General features: G+C 39.2%; 1 pseudogene; it reads right to left on the bottom strand.

Moving 5' to 3' along the window:
- Nucleotides 1–14551: 14551 nt before the first annotated feature.
- LOC127780243 (uncharacterized) lies at nt 14552–21249 on the bottom strand (annotated as a pseudogene).
- Nucleotides 21250–21361: the final 112 nt, after the last annotated feature.

Genomic DNA, 21361 nt, shown 5'->3' with positions numbered 1-21361 from the left:
CACTCTCCAGTCTCCCCACTCCCCAATGGCAATTTACAAGTCGAGTAGTCTATTGGCTGTGTTTTTTCGGTCGAATTTTGACAATTTGACCCTTTACGAAAACTAATTTTACAAATAAACCGCGGCCAAAACTTATGTCAGAAATGACCCTTTTGTTCAGCGCTAAATCGTATGACGCTGAACTTAGACACCTCAGCGCCATGTCGACTGGCGCTGAATGTCGTGCCACCGCAGATGGGAGGCTGAGTCGACGTGCTAACGTGCATTCAGCGCCATGCTATTTGACGCTGAGGTGTCTAAATTCAGCGACATACGATTTGGCGCTGAACAAAAGGGTTATTTTTTAAAATAAGTTTTGGCCACTGTTCATTTGTAAAAATAGTTTTTGCAAAGGGTCAAATTGTCAAAAATTTGTGGTGTTTTTTTCAATTCTTTCCCAACTCTTCCAAACTGTTAAACTTTTTACATTTTTTTCTATAAAAAATTGCTTTAGAAAATCATATTAATTTATTTTTAAAAATAAAAATATATATTATTTAATTAATCATATGCTAATGAATTATTTCGTTTTGTGTGGGTGTGGGATTCATTCCCAACACCACAAGCCGAAAGCAGCCTTAGGTTGATAGTGGCACCCACTTGGCCATTCTCAGTATCTATAGCAATTCTAATAATTTAAATTTAAAGTGGTGTGATTGACTTAATATGAAGTTTGGATGCTTCCAAGGTTTATATCCACACATTGCTTGACCTTTGCTATTTTGTCTACTCCAATAATTATTTATAACACAATTCATTTACTATAAATTTATAATTTTTGAAGACATATATGGTGACTTGTTAATTAAATTACTTACTACTTCACTGGCTATATAAGGGTTCAAATCTTGGTGCCCATGATTTACATACATATGCTCACGTGAGGCTAGGATAATGTTGATTTCTGTTTATTTGAACATTGTTGACACAAAATATGAATCTACACCCTAAGAGATTTGCTTAGCTCCAATACTGGTCCTAAAAATCGGGTTTGGGATATGCCGGTTAGTTTGATATTACAAGTAACAAGAAAGAATACAAGTAGATTAGATTTTTAAAAAAATGACCCCGGTCGGATGTTTGGGCTGATATGGAGGCCTATTCCTAGCCAATGCCGACAGGATTTGGATCAACGGCTATATTACTGATAGAGTTTGTTATTCGAGATACATTACGTTATCATCGGCGGGATAAATAAATATGTAATTGTCTAAAAAAGCTTAGTAATTTATTAAGAACAATGTTGATAGATCGTACTAAACGGAGACAATATAAGATTGGAACTAATAAATTATGGGCCCAAATAAGCAATTATATAGATCTAAACATTAGACGATTTAGCAAATTAAGAAAGCAGCAAAGGATATCTTATCAGCTACACCCCGATGAAACATTAAATAGAATTATCAAAGCTTAAAAAAAATCTATCAAGCAAAACAATACGTAATAGATTGGACATAACCAAGACATTATGAGATTAATGAAGTGCTTAATAGATCTAATCTAGACAATTATCTTATATAAGTGATTGATATACTGAATCTAACTAAGATAGCAAAGAAATCTAATAAAGAGTTCATATATCGGATAAGCAACGCTAGTAAAAACTTAATTAGAATATCGGACTTAACCGAGAAATTTCTAATTACGCCGATACAAGCGAATTTTATGGAATTTATGTCTCGCTGGAGATCAAAACCGATGTAGCCCAACTTAAAACTAAGAACTTGTCGAGAACTAAAACTAAGGTGATGATGCATCAAAAGTTATATATTGATCTGGTGATCTCTTATAAAGACCTTTGGTGTACATATTTATACCCATGATCTATCTGAGTCCGATTTAAACATGACTTGATTGGCTTGTTTTTATCTCCTAAATACAAAAGGAAACTAAAAACTTGTCTTTCTTACGAAATCTAACATAAAGACAATACTCAAACAGTTTAGACCAAATATATAAGTTATAAGCCAAAGAGATCAGACACATTTATTTTAATTGATTATATGTTGTTGAGGTTTCTCAATTTCTGTTTTTTCATATTCTTCTCTCTATATATGTTTGTTTTATTTAAAGAAAGTCACGAGCATGCGGTTTCTATTTTATTTCGTGACATTATAGACCTAATTTGGTTGTTTGTGTTTATGAAGTGGTATATACAATGATATGCCATATAATCTATATTGCGAGTTGCCCTTCTTCTTTAATGTTGATAGCATAGGTACTCATCGGATTCGCATAGACAATTTGATACACAATCACCTCGTTAATATTCTTGACTTAGCGATTTGTGAATAACAATTTGTAAGAATTGATGCATGGGTTGTTTGAGTGTGACAGAATTGATACATAAATGTGTGTATTTGGTCCGCCAGTCAAATATGCAGTTGTAACAATATTTTAGTACTCTTGTGCATGCATCTAAATAATAGCAAGCAGATTGAGTCATGTACATATGAGGCCCGTGAGAAGGACATTCACATGATGGAGTGTTTCTACCACACGTCACACAATGATTTCTACACGTGTGGGCCCGTGCCAAAGAGAGTGTACGCATACAGTGGTGACTCATAGGGGGGCGCATGATGGGTACGCCTAATACCCGCCCCTCCCCTATATCGTCGCTCCCTCCTCTCCCCCTTCCTCCTTCCCTTTTTCTCTTCCTACTACATCATAAATATTTAAATTTAAATTCAGAATTGAAACGGTTATGTAATATTTTGACTTATAAACTTTGGGTCTATAAACTAATATTTGAATTCAAATTCAAATTTGAATCGGGTATGTAAACTTTTGACTTATAAACTTTGGGTCTATAAACTTTAGGTGTATAAACTTTAGATGTATACAAATACTATATATAAAAATATTTGAATTTAAATTCAAATTTGAATTGGACTACATCATAAATATTTAAATTTAAATTCAGAATTGAAACGGTTATGTAAATTTTTTACTTATAAACTTTGGGTCTCTAAACTAATATTTGAATTCAAATTCAAATTTGAATCGGGTATGTAAACTTTTGACTTATAAACTTTGGGTCTATAAACTTTAGGTGTATAAACTTTAGATGTATACAAATACTATATATAAAAATATTTGAATTTAAATTCAAATTTGAATTGGACTACATCATAAATATTTAAATTTAAATTCAGAATTGAAACGGTTATGTAAATTTTTTACTTATAAACTTTGGGTCTCTAAACTAATATTTGAATTCAAATTCAAATTTGAATCGGGTATGTAAACTTTTGACTTATAAACTTTGGGTCTATAAACTTTAGATGTATAGAAATACTATATATAAAAATATTTGAATTCAAATTCAAATTTGAATTGGACTACATCATAAATATTTAAATTTAAATTCAGAATTGAAACGGTTATGTAAATTTTTTACTTATAAACTTTGGGTCTATAAACTAATATTTGAATTCAAATTTAAATTTGAATCGGGTATGTAAACTTTTAACTTATAAACTTTGGGTCTATAAACTTTAGGTGTATAAACTTTAGATGTATAGAAATAATATATATAAAAATATTTGAATTCAAATTCAAATTTGAATTGGATATAATTCAAATTCAAATTCAAATTTGAATTGGGTATGTAAACTTTTGACTTATAAACTTTGGGTCTATAAACTTTAGGTGTATAAACTTTAGATGTATCTAAATACTATATATAAAATAATATTTGAATTCAAATTCAAATTTGAATCGGGTATATAAACTTTTGATTTATAAACTTTGGGTCTATAAACTTTAGGTGTATAAACTTTAGATGTATAGAAACACTATATATAAAAAATATTTGAATTCAAATTTAAATTTGAATCGGATATATAAACTTTTGATTTATAAACTTTGGGTCTATAAACTTTAGGTGCATAAATTTACTAAAATAGGAAAGTAATGCGGTGCCAAAAAAAAAAAGAAATGTGGAGGGAGGGGGGGGGGAGGGGTGGTGATCGCTACCCGATCGCGCATTAGAGTTTCCGGCGCATGATGGGGGGGGGGGGGGGGCTAATGGGCGATCGGTCCGTCCCCCCCCCCCCCCCCCCCCCCGCCCCCGCCCCCGCACTCCTCCCACTTCTCCCCTTCTCCCCTTCTTCTCTTCCTATTACAGTAGACCACAAAAAAACTTTAAAAAAACAAAAAAGTTAGAAAAATTTATGTATAAAATATTTGAATTCAAATTCAAATTTGAATCGGGTATGTAAACTTTCGACTTATAAACTTTGGATCTATAAACTTTAGATGTATAGAAATACTATATATAGAAAATATTTGAATTATTTGAATTCAAATTCAAATTTGAATCGGGTATATAAACTTTAGGTGTATAAACTTTAGATGTATAGAAATACTATATATATAAAATATTTGAATTCAAATTCAAATTTTAATAGGATATTTGAATTCAAATTCAAATTTTAATCAGATATATAAACTTTAGGTGTATAAACTTTAGATGTATAGAAACACTATATATAAAAAATATTTGAATTCAAATTCAAATTTGAATCGGATATATAAACTTTTGACTTATAAACTTTTGGTCTCTAAACTTTAGATGTGTAAACTTGAGGTGTATAAATTTTAGGTGCATAAATTTACTAAAATAGGAAAGTAATACGGTGCCAAAAAAGAAAACCAGGTGGAGGGAGGAGGGGGGGGGGGGGGGAATTGATCGCTCTGAGCATTTCCGCGCATGATGACCTAAGAGAATACCGCGTAGGTACCACACAGATCCTGTGGGGGACGATAATCCGATGTATAGCATTTCCGTTTGTGCAAATATTAATCTTAAAAATAGTGGAGTGTCACTAGGCAGCTCAGGAGTATTTGTCGGGGTACCACGTGGCAGCTTAAAAATATTTATAGGAAGTTTAATGTATTTTTAGTATATAATAGATTTACTAGATCTTTTACTTTCCAACAGATCCTTGAATTTGCATAAGACATAGCCTAAACTTACATAATATATAAAAATGTTAATTTATAAATAGCAACTTGTACCGTCGCCACTCTACTTGTTCCTCTCTTGCTGGAGATCGTATCAGCTCCTTGCACTGACATGGCTCCGATCAAGCAGATCTACCCAACTGTCAATATCATCCAACTCCAACAAGCGGCGGGAGGGATTGGGAAGAGGCTAACACGCCAACCGCCAGGTCCTCGGTTGAGGTATTCTCCATGAACTCTAGCCTCCTCTCTTCCACCCAAATTTCTCCGACGGAAGAGGAGCTAAGCTTGCACCGATCCTCAAGGACTTCGCTAGTGAGGGCATCGTTATCTCGGTAACTATGGACTGATGAAGAATGGCAATGTGCTGTCCTCTTTTTTTTTAGAACTGCATCACATCATCCTTTGTTTAAGAACAATGTCACCCTCATCACCACTTGTGTGTAGCTCTACCTATGGATCAGGCTAGCAGCGATCTCCTCCTCGCCTCACCTTGAAGATGTTGATGACCCCTTTCTTTCTTGGGCATACGCCTTTCTCTCAACTCCAGCATACTCCCTCTCCCCCTCTCCAGAAAGTGCCAGATACATTAGACGAAAGGAGCTCTGCAGCCAAGATCACTATGTTGATCACTATTTTTTCGGAGTTAGATTATTTTTATTTTGTGATATTATAAATCTAATCCAATTATGTATGTTTTTAAGTGATATATGATGATATGATCTATATTATCTATTTTCCTCGTAATTTTTTTATTGTTGGGATGGCATGCAAAAGTCCAGGATATGACTTCAAAATAATGGAGGGAATATTTTTTTGGAATGTTACCCACAATTTTCTTTCATTATTATCATATCATAGATCTAAATCCTTTATTCATGTTTTGTGAAGTGAAAGATATCATAAAATCTCCATTGCCAATGTTCTTTTCCTAATTTTATAATATAACAGTTTCAATGGCATGCAAAGGTTAGGGCATGACAATAATTAAATATTTCTTACAAGTCAAAGTACATCTTATATTGGTCTTTGAACTTTTAAAATTCAACCATAACAAATACAATAATAGAATAGGATAAAAAATTTATATTTAATTTGAAAGTTATGACTATTTTTCTTGAGGAGGGAAATTATGGTTATTTATTTTTTTTTTAAAAAATAAACATAACTAAATAAAAGGAAGAAACAGAGGAGATCAGATAAGAGGGAGGGAGGGAGGTAACGTATGTTCGTAAGTGTGTGTGGTACTACGTGATGGGGGAGGGGGTGGGCCGGTTGGGGAGAGGAGAGGGAGGTGAGTTGTGACTTGTGAGTTCTCTATTTTCTAAAGATTAATATTAAAAATAGTGGGACTATTGGTTTATTAGAATGCCACTTTGTGGCATATGAGTGATTCTAGGAGTACCAGGTGGTGGCTTAGGAGCTTGTGTAGTATGTTCATTAAATTTTAGTATATAATAGATGTTCTACATCTTTTACTTTCCCTTGGTCGCTTGAATTTGCATAAAATGTAGCCTGAACTTATCTAATATATAAAAGTTGTTACTTTAGTGCAAATAAATTTCAACCTTTTGTGTTGTCGCCACTCTTCCTCTTCCTCTCAATCGGGCGATGGTCTTGGCTCATTGCACTGACACAACTTCCAACCAACCTGATCTACCCAACTGTTGATATCACCCAACTCCAACAAGCAGTGGGAGGGCTTGAGAAGAGGCCAACGCGCCAACCAGTCTGGTCTTCGATTGAGGTATTTTCCACAAACTCCGGCCTCCTGTCTTCCAGCCAAATTTCTCTGGCAAAAGAGGAGCTAAGCTTGAGGTGATCCTCAGGGTTGTTTAGTTCGCGAAAAGAAAATTTTTGGATGTCACATCGGATGTTTGATCGGATGTCAGAAGGAGTTTTCGGGTATGAATGGAAAAACTAATTTCATAACTCGCCTGGAAACTGCGAGACGAATCTTTTGAGCCTAATTAATCTGTTATTAGCATATGTAGGTTAATGTAACACTTATGGCTAATCATGACTAATTAGGCTCAAAAGATTCATCTCGCGATTTCCTCCCTAGGTGTGCAATTAGTTTTTTCATTTATCTATATTTAATGCTTTATGCATATATCTAAAGATTCGATGGGATGTTTTTAGAAAACTTTTGGAGAACTAAACGGAGTTCGCCGATGAAGACATCGCCGCATCGGTGTCTCCGTCGTCATCATTTTCTAACAACTATGTCAACCTCATCAACCGTCGTGTGTAGCTCTGCCTATATATCAGGCTAGCAGCGATCTCCTGATTCTCCTCCAACCTGCCTTGCTACTATGCATAGATCTTGCATGGGAAGAAGACGCTGATGACCTATTTCTTTCTTCGGCATACGCCTTTCTCTCAACTCCACCATACTCCCTTTCCCCTCACCAGCACGTGCGAGGTGCCGTACAAGGAAAGAAGCTAATATGGGCCAGGGCAATACTTTGATTTTTTTTTTAACAAAAAAGATCAAGAAAAACCCATTTTACTATTCTGAACTAAGGTCCTGTTTGGTTCCATGGGCTAAACATTAGCCCCCACCTTTTAGCCCTGAATTAGCCCTTAAGGATCCAAACATGTGGGCTAATTTTTGGCTAAAGTGAATTAGCCCGCCTCAAAACATTAGCCCCTCTAAAGGGTGCTAATGGGGCTAATTTCGAACGGGGACCATCAAAAAGCAGCTCTCTCTCTCTTCTCTCTCCTCTCTTTCTACTCTCTCTCTCTCTCCACCTTTTAGCCTTGAATTAGCCTATGGTTCCAAACATGTGGGCTAATTTTTGGCTAAAGTGAATTAGCCCGCCTCAAAACATTAGCCCCTCTAAGGGGTGCTAATGGGGCTAATTTCGAATGGGGACCATCAAAAAGCAGCTCTCTCTCTCTTCTCTCTCCTCTCTTTCTACTCTCTCTCCACCTTTTAGCATTGAATTAGCCTATGGATCTAAACATGTCACCCTAGGCTAATGTTTAGCCTACCAATTCATGACTAAACATTAGCTCTCAAAATTAGCCCTGGACTAATCTTCCCAACAGGGCCTAATTCGATGGATCACTTAACCCTAAACTTTTTTTTTCTCATTCTACTCTCTAAACTTTTGAAAATAGTTCATTTTACTCCCTAAAAAAAGAAAATAGTTCACTTTACTCCTTAATAACATTTTTTTCGTTACTCTTTATACGAGTTATATTTTAAACTGGAATTTGTTAGCCATAGATGGGACAATTATCGAAGTTCAATTTTTTTTTTCATTTTTGATGGTTGTTTGCTTGAAGTTTAAAATTTTGATGTTTAAATCAGTTTTAAATGCTTTTAACCAATGTAAACTACGAGAATTATTTTTTTTTAAAAAAATATCTCTACAAAATTATCAGTGTAAAATACTATTTATATAAAGAGAAAAAAGCGGAATAATGTTAGGGGAGTGAAGCAAAGTGAACTATTTTCAATAGTTTGAGGTGTAAAATGAGCCAAAGAAATACTTTAGGGAGTTGAGTGTTTCGGTGAAATAGTCCAGGGTAGTAAAATGGGCATTTTTTTTCAAAAAAAAAGAATTATTGTTCTTTAGGCATTTATCTCCAATAGATGATCAAAACATATTGCTTAACAGTGTTAGCGAAACTTAACGACGGAGTGGCATGCCTGCCATTTTTGGAGGAAACTAGTGGCATAATAGCAATTAGACAAGTACTGACATATTTACAAATATTGAAAACCCTAGCGGCATATGTGCAATTGAATGTACGATTGATCTCTTTCAAAGCTATAATTAATTAGGATAGAGAGTGAAATAATCATGATAGCTTGTCTTCGTCATTTGGTCTTATTATTAAACAGATACTCTCAAGAAAATGGACGTCAATCGTGAACAAAGGGAGTAACGATCATACAAAATATTAACCATATTTTTGGCTAAAAATATTATTTGCTATCCTTTTAAATATATAATTTTATTGTCTTTTGAATATGCGTTTTATTATATATCTTATTTAAAAGTGTTGTACAAGCATAAAATATATTTTATTTCTAAAGCATATTTCAACAAATGAATACTTAAACCTATGTCAAGAAGTCAACGGTATTATATATTAAAAAACAGATCAGGATCTACAAGTTAGCAACATTGAAATCCGACATATAATATAATGTTTCTTCTTTCCTCATATAACTTATATATGCAAATTTTCGAACAAAGTTTAAGCACACATATCTTTATTGGCTCGCGACCAAATTGATGAAGACAAAAGCCTGAATTGTTGCAGGTACATGTTTGTTGTACTAGATATCAAACCTGAGTTATTGTAGGCACATCAGCACATTATATTTCAGCAGTATCATTTTCTGCTTTGATCATGGTTTGAAACAAAGGATAATCTTCTAGTACTAAGTTTTCCACTGTTTATATCCAACATTTGACCGTCCATTTTATTTTAAAAAAATTATAATTACTATTTTTATTATTAGTAGATGATATAACATGAATAATATTGTACTTAAAATGGGACAAAAACATGAATAACTTTTTTTAAAAAAAATCATAATTTTTAAATAGAACGATCAGACACGAAAACGTATAACTGCACTTAAAATGGTTAAAATGGGACGGAGTAGTATTTATTCTCATGTGGGCCCCTAAGTGAACAATTAATTACAGACAACGACCTCACCTTCCCTGCCACATGTTTCTCGCACTGTCATACTCTTTGCTTAGCTGTTTCAGACTTCCAGTGCTAACCAACCGATCCACACGAGAAAACACTATTCTGACCATCGGATAGATGCTGGATTGCTGGGTGAGCATTGAGACGTGCATTGAGACGTGTACACGTACTGTGGAAGAGCAGACTTGGCTGTTGGATAGTACTACTTGGGCCGTGTTTAGTTTATGTGTCAAAATTGTTTTAAGTATATATATACATTTAAAGTATTAAATATAGATTAATAATAAAACAAATTATAGATTCCGCATATAAACTGCGAAACGAATTTATTAAGCCTATTAATTCGTCATTAGCAAATGTTTACTATAGCATCACATTGTCAAATCATGGCGTAATTAGGCTCAAAAGATTTGTCTCGTAATTTACATGCAAACTGTGAAATTTGTTTTTTTTCGTCTACATTTAATACTCCATGCATATGTTCAAATATTTGATGTGACGGAATTTTTTAATGTTTGAAAGTAACTAAACACTGCCTTGGATAAATATGGCCTCTTTTCTCTGCCTTGTGTCGCTCGTGCTACTGAATAATTAATTATCCGTAGACTGATCTGATCGATCTGGCATTCAGCTTGATCTGATTAATCTATACTCCTACTGCTCATGGTAAAATGCTTTATTAGTAGGGAGTTCAGTCACAACGTCAACTAGCGTGTAAAACATGTGTATTAGGTATATAATGGTGATTTCTGATCACTCACTAGTTAGTGTATTGATTTGCAAGTTCTGTATTTTACTATCTGAAATCTCGTTAAATTAAGTGCAGAGCCTTTAATTACAGTGCTGCAACCTGAACTCCTGAAGACACTCTTGTTGATTTCGGATAATTACTATACATATTAAACAAGATGAGAAAAGAAACTTTGGAAGATCATTAGAATTAGTCAGAGCAAGTTTAATAGTATAGCCAACTACTATCTTCAAATCATCTAGAGCCAATGTAATAGCCAATTAATACAATAGTTGCTTACTATACTATTAATACCCGATCCTAGTTGTCATACACTTGTTACGTTTTGAAGTCTGTGCTGCAGCTGGCTACAGATCTGTAGCCCGCTGTTATTCTCTCTCTCCATTTATTTCTTTAAAATATGTTTATATAGCTGTCTATACATGCTCTCGGGATGAATCCTTGTTGGAACATTTATTAGCTACAACTTAAATTGTACTATGGTCTGTCCAGTGTGCTACTCTGAAGAAATTAATGCGCTGGACCTCTTTGTTTTTCCAGACTGTGCAAGGGATACACGTTCTTGATGCAAGCCAGTCAATCAATTTAATGTCTGTGAAACGAATCTCAAAAATAAAAAAAAAAGTTGGGAACCAACTGATAGATGCATTACTTGTGATGAATCACGTTTTGAGTTTATCCTAAGCTCTAGTAAGTTTTTAAAAGTTTTAGATTTGTACTAAGTCAAAGTTTTAAGTTAGACTAAGATTATATAAAAAACATATCAATAATATCTATGACATCAAATCAGTTATACTAAATTCACAATTAAATATATTTTCATATTTTATTTATTTTGTATTAAAAATATTACGATATTTTCCCATAAACTTAATTAAACATACAGGCCTTACGATATGCAATGGTGGGTAACTGGGAATCATGAATCCAAGTGAAATTTATTTGATAAAACATGGCCAACTACTTAAGCTAAACGCTTGATATCATAGATTCCAACTAACTCAATTTAGAAGGTATGGGAAAAATAATCTACTCACGCAAATTCACATTAACTGGTCACATGATATTAGGCCGTCACTACTAGAGAACATCGCAAAAGGAATGGCACTGAAGGATAAAAATATAGAACCGGTATCTTTGCAGAAAGCAAAGATATATGTCACTAGTATTTCTGCAGGCAGCCCAACAGACATCTTCCCGTGCGGAAGACCGGTCCGCCTGCCTGAGATGGTCTGCGAAGATCACCATCTTTGTGTGCGGGTAGGGTGGATGGAAAGCTCGTGGCTCGTTAGCTTGCTTGACTCGCGACAAGTTTGGCTCGGCACGTTTCATTTTCCTAACGAGCCGAGCTAGCATTTTAGCTCGTTAGAGATAACGAGCCAGCTCGAGCTGGCTCGCGAACTTTAACGAGCCCATACCTTAGCAGGCCGCCAGGCCACAAAGCCCATAGGCCCATTTATTTAGAAGGCCCAATAGACAACAGTGAGCACCAAAAGTCAAAACCCTACATCCCTTCCCTTATCCCTTCCCTAGCAGCTGAGGCCCCCCATGCGTCATACCCGACGCCGCCGCTCTCCGCCTCACCCCTAGCGCTCGACATCGCTGCCCACCCCTAGCACTCGACGCCGCCGGCAAGCTCGACCTCGTCTCGTCCGCCGTAGTGCTCCTCCTCGTGGTCCAAGTGCCAGCGGAGGTCGACCTCATCCCCTCAACCGTCGAGCTCCTCCCTGTGGTCGTCGGCAAGCTCAAGCTCATTTCTTCCGCCGTCAAAAGCTCGTCCCCTGGTTGCAGTGCCAACGAGGTCGAGCTCGTCCCATCCACCGTTGAGCTCCTCCGGTCCTCCCCGTGGTCGCCGGCAAGCTCATCCCCGTGGTCGCGGTGCCAGCGAGGTTGAGCTCCTTCCCGTGGTCGCCAGCTAAACGTCGCTTGCCCCCATGGTTCGCGAACTAAACAAGCTAGCTCGAGCTTTGCAGACGAGCCGAACTGATCTAGGTTTCTAGCTCGTTAGGATAACGAGCCAAGCCGAGCTAGCTCGACATCCACCCCTATGTGTGGGCCACCCAATCGCACGCGAAGATATATCTCCGTGTGCGGTAATATTACTCCTAGCCGTTTGGGAAGATATTGTACACTATGTAACGCGATATTTTTCGCTATTAATAATCGAATTTTCGAATGGTATGAGTACAAGATATCCGAGTTGTCGTTATTCACACGTATTAACAAATCACATCGTGGCGTAAATAAATTACTACAAGTGAATATAAATATTGCCAAAAAAGATATAAAATACATATGTACAGATACACATGTTAACATGTTTTTTGTCTCACATTTTACAATATATAGAAACCAAATATTGTCACACTAAATTATTTCTTCACTCTCTTAGGGATTTGAATGTGTCCTCTATTGCAAGTTGGCTCTCAGGATCGTAGAATTTCCCTAACCAATTGCAGGAATCAAGGCAGATGAAGTGGCAAATATCTGCGCACAAGTTTAGAATTGTTTTGTTCGTCGAACCGGTTTGCTACAACAGGAATGGACGGGATCTATTAAAAAAAAGAAGACATACTGAAAGTTAGGAAATGAAATCATACAAAATCTCTTATGTAAAGAAAGTTATCCAGACTTACATCTACAAAAGTTGTTGTGTACCTCCCGTTGATTCTAAGCATCCCGCACACGCAATATCCATATAAGTTAGTGCCTTGTGGTTGCTTGAAATATTGTACACAAATATTAATTATTGCATAACAAATTTATTTTAGAAATATAGGGCTGGTTTGATTTGAGGCCTAAATTAGGCTTACCAATATTTTTCAATTTCAATAGTTTTTAGTGTCTATTTGGTTTGAAGCCAAATTTTGGCATGCCTAAGAAAATATGCCATTTCAATAGTGAACTTAGGCTATTTTGGCTTCAATCCAAACAAAACTTTGCCTTATCAAAATTAGTCATGCCAAAACTTACCAAAATTTGACACTGACAAAATTTGGTAAGGCCTATTTAGGCTACAAACCAAACCAACCCATAATATTAATTATTGCATAACAAATTTATGTTAGTAACATAATATTCTCGATTCCTCTAACATGAATATTAGGGAAGGACCTAATATCAAACAATTAGAAGTGGTGAGATTTGTGTTAATTAGAAGTGGTGAGATTTGAACACAGGCTGGTTAGCCCACCGCCTCGTGTAGCTAGCTAGAAGACCCTTGGACGTTTCTCTATTCTCGATTCCTCCCACCCATTGCGCAACCGAGATCCACCCATTCCTCCCTAAACCACTCCATCTATCATCTGGTGCTTCCGCCATTGTAAAAAAATGCAACCAACAAAAATAATACTCATATTATACCCATTGAAACGCAATCATTTTTTAAGTAACATTATAACTTTATAAGGATATCTACAAAATTGATTTTGATCTGTTGGTTTTATCTTACTGTACCAATAGAATCTGTATAGATCTATTGAATAATAGCAAATATCTAATTTGTACCCCCTTTCACCACGTATTGTATATGCATTTACACGAATTAAATTTCTTTCCCTTGTTCAGCATTCATCAAACGATCAACTTGGGAGGAAACACCCACGTCATGTCCGTATCCATGATCTTGCTGACTCGTCTAAACGGCCTCCTAGTGCCGGATTTCATGTTCCACACGTCGTGTGTATCGACGAAATAAATCGTGTCCTCTTCAACCTCACCGTGTGCAGGCGCAGCCATGGACTTGCTGAAGAGTTCGCTGACGAAGATTGCTTGGCCACCTAGACCGCTGGTGACCGGAACCCACGCTCCGTCGTCCATGTTTGCCTCAAACACATCCAGCTTGCGGGTGTGGTCGGTCTGCAAGGGTGTGGTCGGTCTACAAGATGAACGGGAGTACCCACTCCCGTCTCACCATGTGCAACCGGTCACACGACTCCAGGAGGTGCCAGGTGCCGATACTCGCGTACTCCTCCTCGTACTTTCTATGCTTCCAAGTGAAGTGCCACTGCTGGCCGACGTCGTCGATGTCATCGTCATCACTGACGGACACAATTTCCCTGTCTCCACCCTCTTGGTTGAATACCTCATCATGGTCCTCACCGTCTACTACCCTTTCATCGTCGACGGAGGAGTACCCCCGTCGTCATTGGTCGACGATGCGTCGCCGTCGCCGTCGTCGTCTTCGTCGTCGCTCCACCTAAACGCGTCGATCATGCCATCAGGGCTTCTCGGTTGTCTGATGATGCGCTCGACGTTGATGACGGTGGGCTTGCCATGTTTGTCGGCGGCGAGGTCGACGGCAAAGAGGTCCTCGGCTGTTGTAATTAGATAGAGCTTGTCCTTGAAGAAGGCAATGTCAATGACGCGGACGAATGGCATCGAGCATGAGTCGGGCGTCCAGGTGCCCTTCCCTGACCGGCACAGGATCAAAGGGAAGTTATAGTATGGTCGGTCATGACGGCGATGAGGTGGTCCCCATCGTTGCAGGAGGAGCGGATGATCACCTTGCAGACCTCGTTCCACTCGAAGAAAGCGTCGTCGAGGATGTCCTTCAGCTCGGCGAGCGGGACGGTGGTGGCGGTGAAAGGGTTGTGCAAGAAGAACGTGTGCCTCTTGGTTTTCGTCCCGGTGGCGGCGGTGGCGGCGTCGGTGCGGTGGAGGGCGAGCCATCCGTCGGTGGAGCCAACGCAGACGGTGCTGTTCTCGGGGAAGGGCGCCATGCGGTGGGCGCCGGCGTGGGTGGGCATGACGTAGAGACATGTTAGCAACCCAATTCACCAACTCAACCAAGACAATTTCTAGTACAATCAATGGAGTTCTAGATGGAATTGAGTACAACTATTGAGGTACAAGTAATGGTGGTGTCTGGTGGATACAGAAAGAGATACTAGAGGATACAGGCTGCTAGCAAGAGAGGAAGGTGGAAGATGGAGAGAGAGAGAGAGATAGACAAGGAGCCAAGCCGGCCTCCGGGTCGCTGCCGTTCATCCAGCTGCCGAAGCCAGCCGCCGCCGTTCGTGTTTTCCAGCCTTCTCCCGTTTGATGCTGCTGCTGCTGCTTTTGTTGCTCTCCAGCTGGGCTTTTCTTGGGCTGGCTTGGGCCCACTACTTGGGTGAGAACCAGCCCATTGGTTGGCCCATACCGAGTCCCTGACAATCCCCTTCTCTTGAATTTCGGCTTGTCCCCAAGCCGACAAGCTGAATTGGAGAACCTTTCACCCCTGGATCCGAAGACACATGTAGGATTCCTTTGCAGTGGCCATAATGCCCCAAAACATTCACTGGTGTCTTGATAGTTCTCAACTGGTTGGCTAGAAATTGTACCTCAAAGTGATAGCTTGAGTACCTCATAGATGGCTTGATAACTTGCACTTCCCTTGTGTGTCACATTCTGAATATAATACATTGCAAATGTTGCTTGGAAGAAACAACTATCTTGATACCAGCTCCAATTAGAACTGCATCACTTATAACCTTCCATGTAATAACTCCTAGTGCTAGTGTCCAGTAAATGGCTTCAATTAAAATTCCATCTCTTGTTACCTCAAGCAAGTTGATAGACCAATAGTTAGCATATGCAGCCTCTGCACTTGTATTCACCGAAGGTTCCAGGTTGCTATTAGAAGGAACACAATAGAGAGTATCTAGCTGAACCATGACACAGGTTGTAAAATGATGATTTGCCGGCTCCAGACAACAGGCACTCATCTGAACCATTTTAGCAAAAGACAACCAAAGGAGTAATGATTCATGACCACCAATAATCAGTTTACCCTTCTTGCTAAAAGTTGCTATAAAATTGATCTGCAAAGCAATACCTTTAGGAATTCTCACCTCAACAAACAACTGAGTGTTCCACCAATTAATCCTCAAATGGAAGTGAAGTTGTTCAAGCCAATTATCTGACAAAACTGTAAAGAGATGAACCTTTCCATCACATGGATTCCCAAGGTTTTGCATTTCCTGGCCAGTGATTAATTCCTGCAAGCTATGAATTTTACTCCTAGTACTGGGCACATGCTTAGCTGTTTTGATCTCTCCATCCAAAGAAGTCTGACACACTGTGTTACCAAGGTTCCAATCCAGTTGTATTTTATCCATTATAACCAAAAGTCCAGGATGTTACTGAGATGAACACAACAAAGAGCAGACAAGTGAACCTGAAGATATAAGCTGTTTTGATCTCTCCATCCAAAGAAGTCTGACACACTGTGTTACCAAGGTTCCAATCCAGTTGTATTTTATCCATTATAACCAAAAGTCCAGGATGTTACTGAGATGAACACAACAAAGAGCAGACAAGTGAACCTGAAGATATACATCAGGTTGTCCCAAGCTGACAGCATGATTTATAATCCACCATTTATATCCCAAATAAAAGGAATGCCATCTCAGCCTGCAACCTAACCCAAGCATGTGCAAGATAACCTCACCATCACCAAGCTCCCAAAATATTTGCACTTCCAACTCAGTAAATTGCTCTTGCCTGCTAGCAATCTCACTCCTAGTACTTGGTACAAGTTTCATCGTTTCACCCCAGGCATTCTTACTAGCTGTGTTTACAAGGTTCCAACCAATGTGTAGTCTATCCATAGTAAGTACAAGGCTTAACTTTGATTGAACTGGTGGTGACCATGGTTTTAACTCAACCATCTCATTTGTTAGAATCACTGTTCCAATAATCTGAGCTCCAATACCAAAATTCTCACATGCCAAGGAACTTATCCGAGTTGGTGGTGGCCATGGTGACATGATGAAGATCATATACAATCAACAATACCATGTTTCTGTGCAGAGGACTTTTCATTGAACACTTGGTGGGTGTTGGTCTGTCCTGCTTGAGGTTAGCAGTCAATCTTAGTGAGAAGATGCCCAATGGCTCGACAGATATCAGAACGACCTTGGATACACTCTTCATGATCTGGAACACGACCACGGCCTGATCCATGCCACCATCGATGTCGAGGCCGACTGTCGAACACTTGGCGTGCACCATCTTAGAATAGTTAGGGGTGTTGATGTAGGCGACGCCGGTTGTGTCCTCAAAAACTACCAGTTCCGTAGAGGTAGTGGCAGTGGTGGCACACATAACCACTGCAACCATGGTGAGATCGGGCACGGTGTGGGGGCTGGTGCATTTCATCGAACACATGGTGAGCGTGACCTCAAGAAAGTCCTTGGTGACGATGCAGGGGTCATGAACCTTGTCCTCGCCATCCCTAAGGTCCAGGACAACCGTCGGAGCAGTCTCCTTGTCAATGTGGCTTGAGCTCGACGTCGCTCGAGGGTGATCGTTGTTGGAGCACATCGTCGAACAGGTGGTGAGCATCGAAGAAGGTGGGTCCTGGGGTGGAGGATATGGTGCATCCTTGAGGACAGCAACTGTTGCCTTGATGGAGGCGCTCATCTCCTCGAAGAACTTGCTCCTATTAGCTTCTACCTCATTCAACTTCTCCAAAATCATATCAATCTTCTCCTCTAATCTATGATTGGCCTCCATGCACTCTTGGTCACTCATGGTGGAATTTGGTGGGAGGAAATGGTGGTATCTGATACCAGATTGTTAGCAACCCAATTCACCAACTCAACCAAGAAAATTTCTAGTACAATCAATGGAGCTCTAGATGGAATTGAGTACAACTATTGAGGTACAAGTAATGGTGGTCTCTGGTGGATACAGGAAGAGATACTATAGGATACAGGCTGCTAGCAAGAGAGGAAGGTGGAAGATGGAGAGAGAGAGAGAGATCGACAAGGAGCCAAGCCGCGTCCAGCTGCCGAAGCCAGCCGCTGCCGTTCGTGTTTTCCAGACTTCTCCCGTTCGATGCTGCTGCTGCTGCTTTTGTTGCTCTCCAGCTGGGCTTTTCTTGGGCTGGCTTGGGCCCACTGCTCGGGTGAGAACCAGCCCATTGGTTGGCCCATACCGAGAGTCCCTGACAAGACGTCCGCCGGAGAGAGCGATCCACGGGAGCTGCGGCGGGGAGGCAACGTGGAGGCGGACGGCGGAGTGCCACGCGCTGCACACGGCGCGGAAGCGCGCGCGGTTGGCGGGGAAGGGGAGGCGTCCGATGACGAGGCCCCGCAGATCCGACGGGAGGTCGCACCACGGCGACGACCCTACTGTCAATGCATGCAAATGTATAAGAAGCGTAGTGGTGGGTAACTCCGCCAACTGAAAGTGGTTTCTGATTATGATTCTTTTGATTGCCGCGCGATCGAGCGATCGATCCTTCTTGATCTATAATCCTTCTTGTGTGATATGCTTTGCCTTGTTTCCTCGATGGCGTAGGCTGTAGCTAGGCCGGAGTAGTCGTCGGCGTTGTCCCCGGCCGCCGCCTCGCCGGCAGCGACGATGAGAGGCACGTCGCTGCTGGGCCGGTTGCGTGCGTGCTCCCCTTCTGCGCTCTGAGGACGAGAGGCTGACACGACGAAATCGTCGTCGTTGTCCAGCTCCAGTACCTCCGCGCCTTCTTCAGTTGCTTGCACCGACACGACACGCTACGCGCGCATGCAGGCGCAATCACCCAGCTTGTTCCAGCGGCGTTTACCGTTTGTTCTTAATTATATATTTTAGCTCACGTTTTATCTAAAATTTTATTCGTTCATATTTTTTAAGTGGTTTAAATTAATTTGAAACAAAGAACAAACGCGGAGATTAACTTTGTAGATGTGCCGTGAAGATATTCTCCTGTAGGATCCGTATCAGCAAATGTAGGAGCTGATACATGGACTGATGACCGTGTTCTCTAAATTCCATGGCATCTAAATATTTATGAACTTTTATTATAAAAAAACTGATAATACATACTCCATCAGTTTATTAATAGAGAGACCGTTGGATTTTGAACCCATTTTTGACCATTCGTTTTATTTAAAAATTTATATATGCAAATGTATATGATATATATCATGCTTAAAATATTTTAAATGATAAAACAAATCACAATAGAATAAATAATAATTACGTCACTCCATCGCTTGATCGTATAGCGCCTGCCAATCCAGCGAGAAGCATATACAAATGCTGGTACGGGTGCGTGTAACAGTTCTGGGATTTGGAATCGCTTGATTGTCCACTTCCATATTTCCAGGCTTGTTCGATTTGATATTATGTATTTTAATGTATTACGCTGTTGATTATTTTTATTAACGTTTGATTTTTCATCTTATTCAAATTTTTTGTGTAAATATAAAAATATTTATGTCATACTTAAAGAATATTGGGTGAATAGTCAGTTCAGTCCTTCAACTTTTGCTCAGAGGTCGAATTAGTCCTTCATGTTTTATAATGTCCAAACAGGACCCTAAAGATTATCATGCGGCTTAATATAGTCCTTAGACCCACTTAAAACGCCACATGGACATGACACGTCATTCGTGCATGTAAGATAATATTTAAATGTCCATTTTAACCTTTAATTTTCTATCAAATAAAGAAAAGAAAAACAAGAAGAAGCAATCATAAAACAAAAAATGTTAATTTTTTTTATCTATCAATGCTACATATTTTTGCCAATGGTCAAAAACTTTTTTTTTGTGTTTTCTCAACAGCTTTTCTTTATTTCATATGAAAACATAAGGGGGTAAAGGACATTTAAATATTGAATTTGCATGCATAGATGATGTGGCATGTACACATGGCATGTTTAGAGAGTCGAAGGACCATATTGAATCACACAATGAACTTAAGGTACTTGTTTGGACAGCACGAAATGTCAGGGACTAAATTGATCCTTAAGCGAAAGTTCAAGGATCATGTTGGGTATTCACCCAAGAATATTTGATGATAAATCAAGTCTGAATAAAATAAATGATAATTACATAAATTTTTGAATAAGACGAATGGTCAAATCTCTATCTCTACTATTATAAAAATTAAAGAAGTTTTTGCTGGTATTTTGGTGCGTCATCCGTGTATGAGTCGGTTTTTAAGTTCATTTTGTTTTGGAAAATACATATCCGTATTTGAGTGGGTTTATAAGATCGTTCACTTTTGGTAATGCATAAGGAATCATATAAAAAATCGGTTTAAAAAACTCGCATGCTAACTTCAGATGATCGGACTCCTAAGTGCTGCTCATGATTTTCTAAAAATATATATATCCAAGTGAACTCCCACAGTGAATTTCATCTTAATTAAACCATATAGCAATAATAAGATTAAAATAGACTTTACCCGTTGTAACGTACGGACATTTTTTATAGTGTCAGTAAAAAAAATTTAAGACGTCATACGTTAAAATACGAAGGAAGTACTGTACTTACCTTACCAGTTTTGAATTTATATTTGGAATTAGGAGTGTATGGACTCAAAATTACCAAATTTTTGTAAGGTAGTAGGAGTATTTAAAGTTGGTTTGATTGACATACCTTGCAAAAATTCGATAATACTCCCAATTGTTTTGACAGATAGCACCAAAATCTGATAGAGTTATATACAAATGGCAATAAGTCCCTAGCTAAGGGCAGAGAGAGAGAGAGAGGACGCGCGGCGCCGTCGTCGTAACGAGCAGCCGGCGAGTCAAAACCTCGATCGGCAGCGTCGAGGAGAAAGGCCAGCGCGCCGCCATGGAAACACGCGGCCCGTGTTACAATTTGCTTCACTACCACACGTCCTCGCTTCGTCTCCGATTCGCATCCGCCGCGCTCCCGCTCCGCGCGTGGCTGGCTCGCACCGTCGCCGACGCCGAGGACTCCACGGGCTACGCCATCGCCGGCGCGTGGGACTAAAAACGGCGAAATCATATAGGAAATAGCCCGGCGAGGCGGCCACAGCGTCGCCGATGACACTACATGGTACACCATCGCGGTCGCGGACGCACACGTACGGTGCGCGCAGCGACAACAGTGTGGTCATATCGTTGATCGACTCGGAACCGGACGGTAAAAACGAATCGAAATACGAAGACCTCTTCTG

Source organism: Oryza glaberrima, chromosome 7 (assembly GCF_000147395.1).
Source record: "Oryza glaberrima chromosome 7, OglaRS2, whole genome shotgun sequence".
Lineage (NCBI taxonomy): Eukaryota > Viridiplantae > Streptophyta > Magnoliopsida > Poales > Poaceae > Oryza > Oryza glaberrima.
This window is presented reverse-complemented; position numbering and strand designations above follow the sequence as displayed.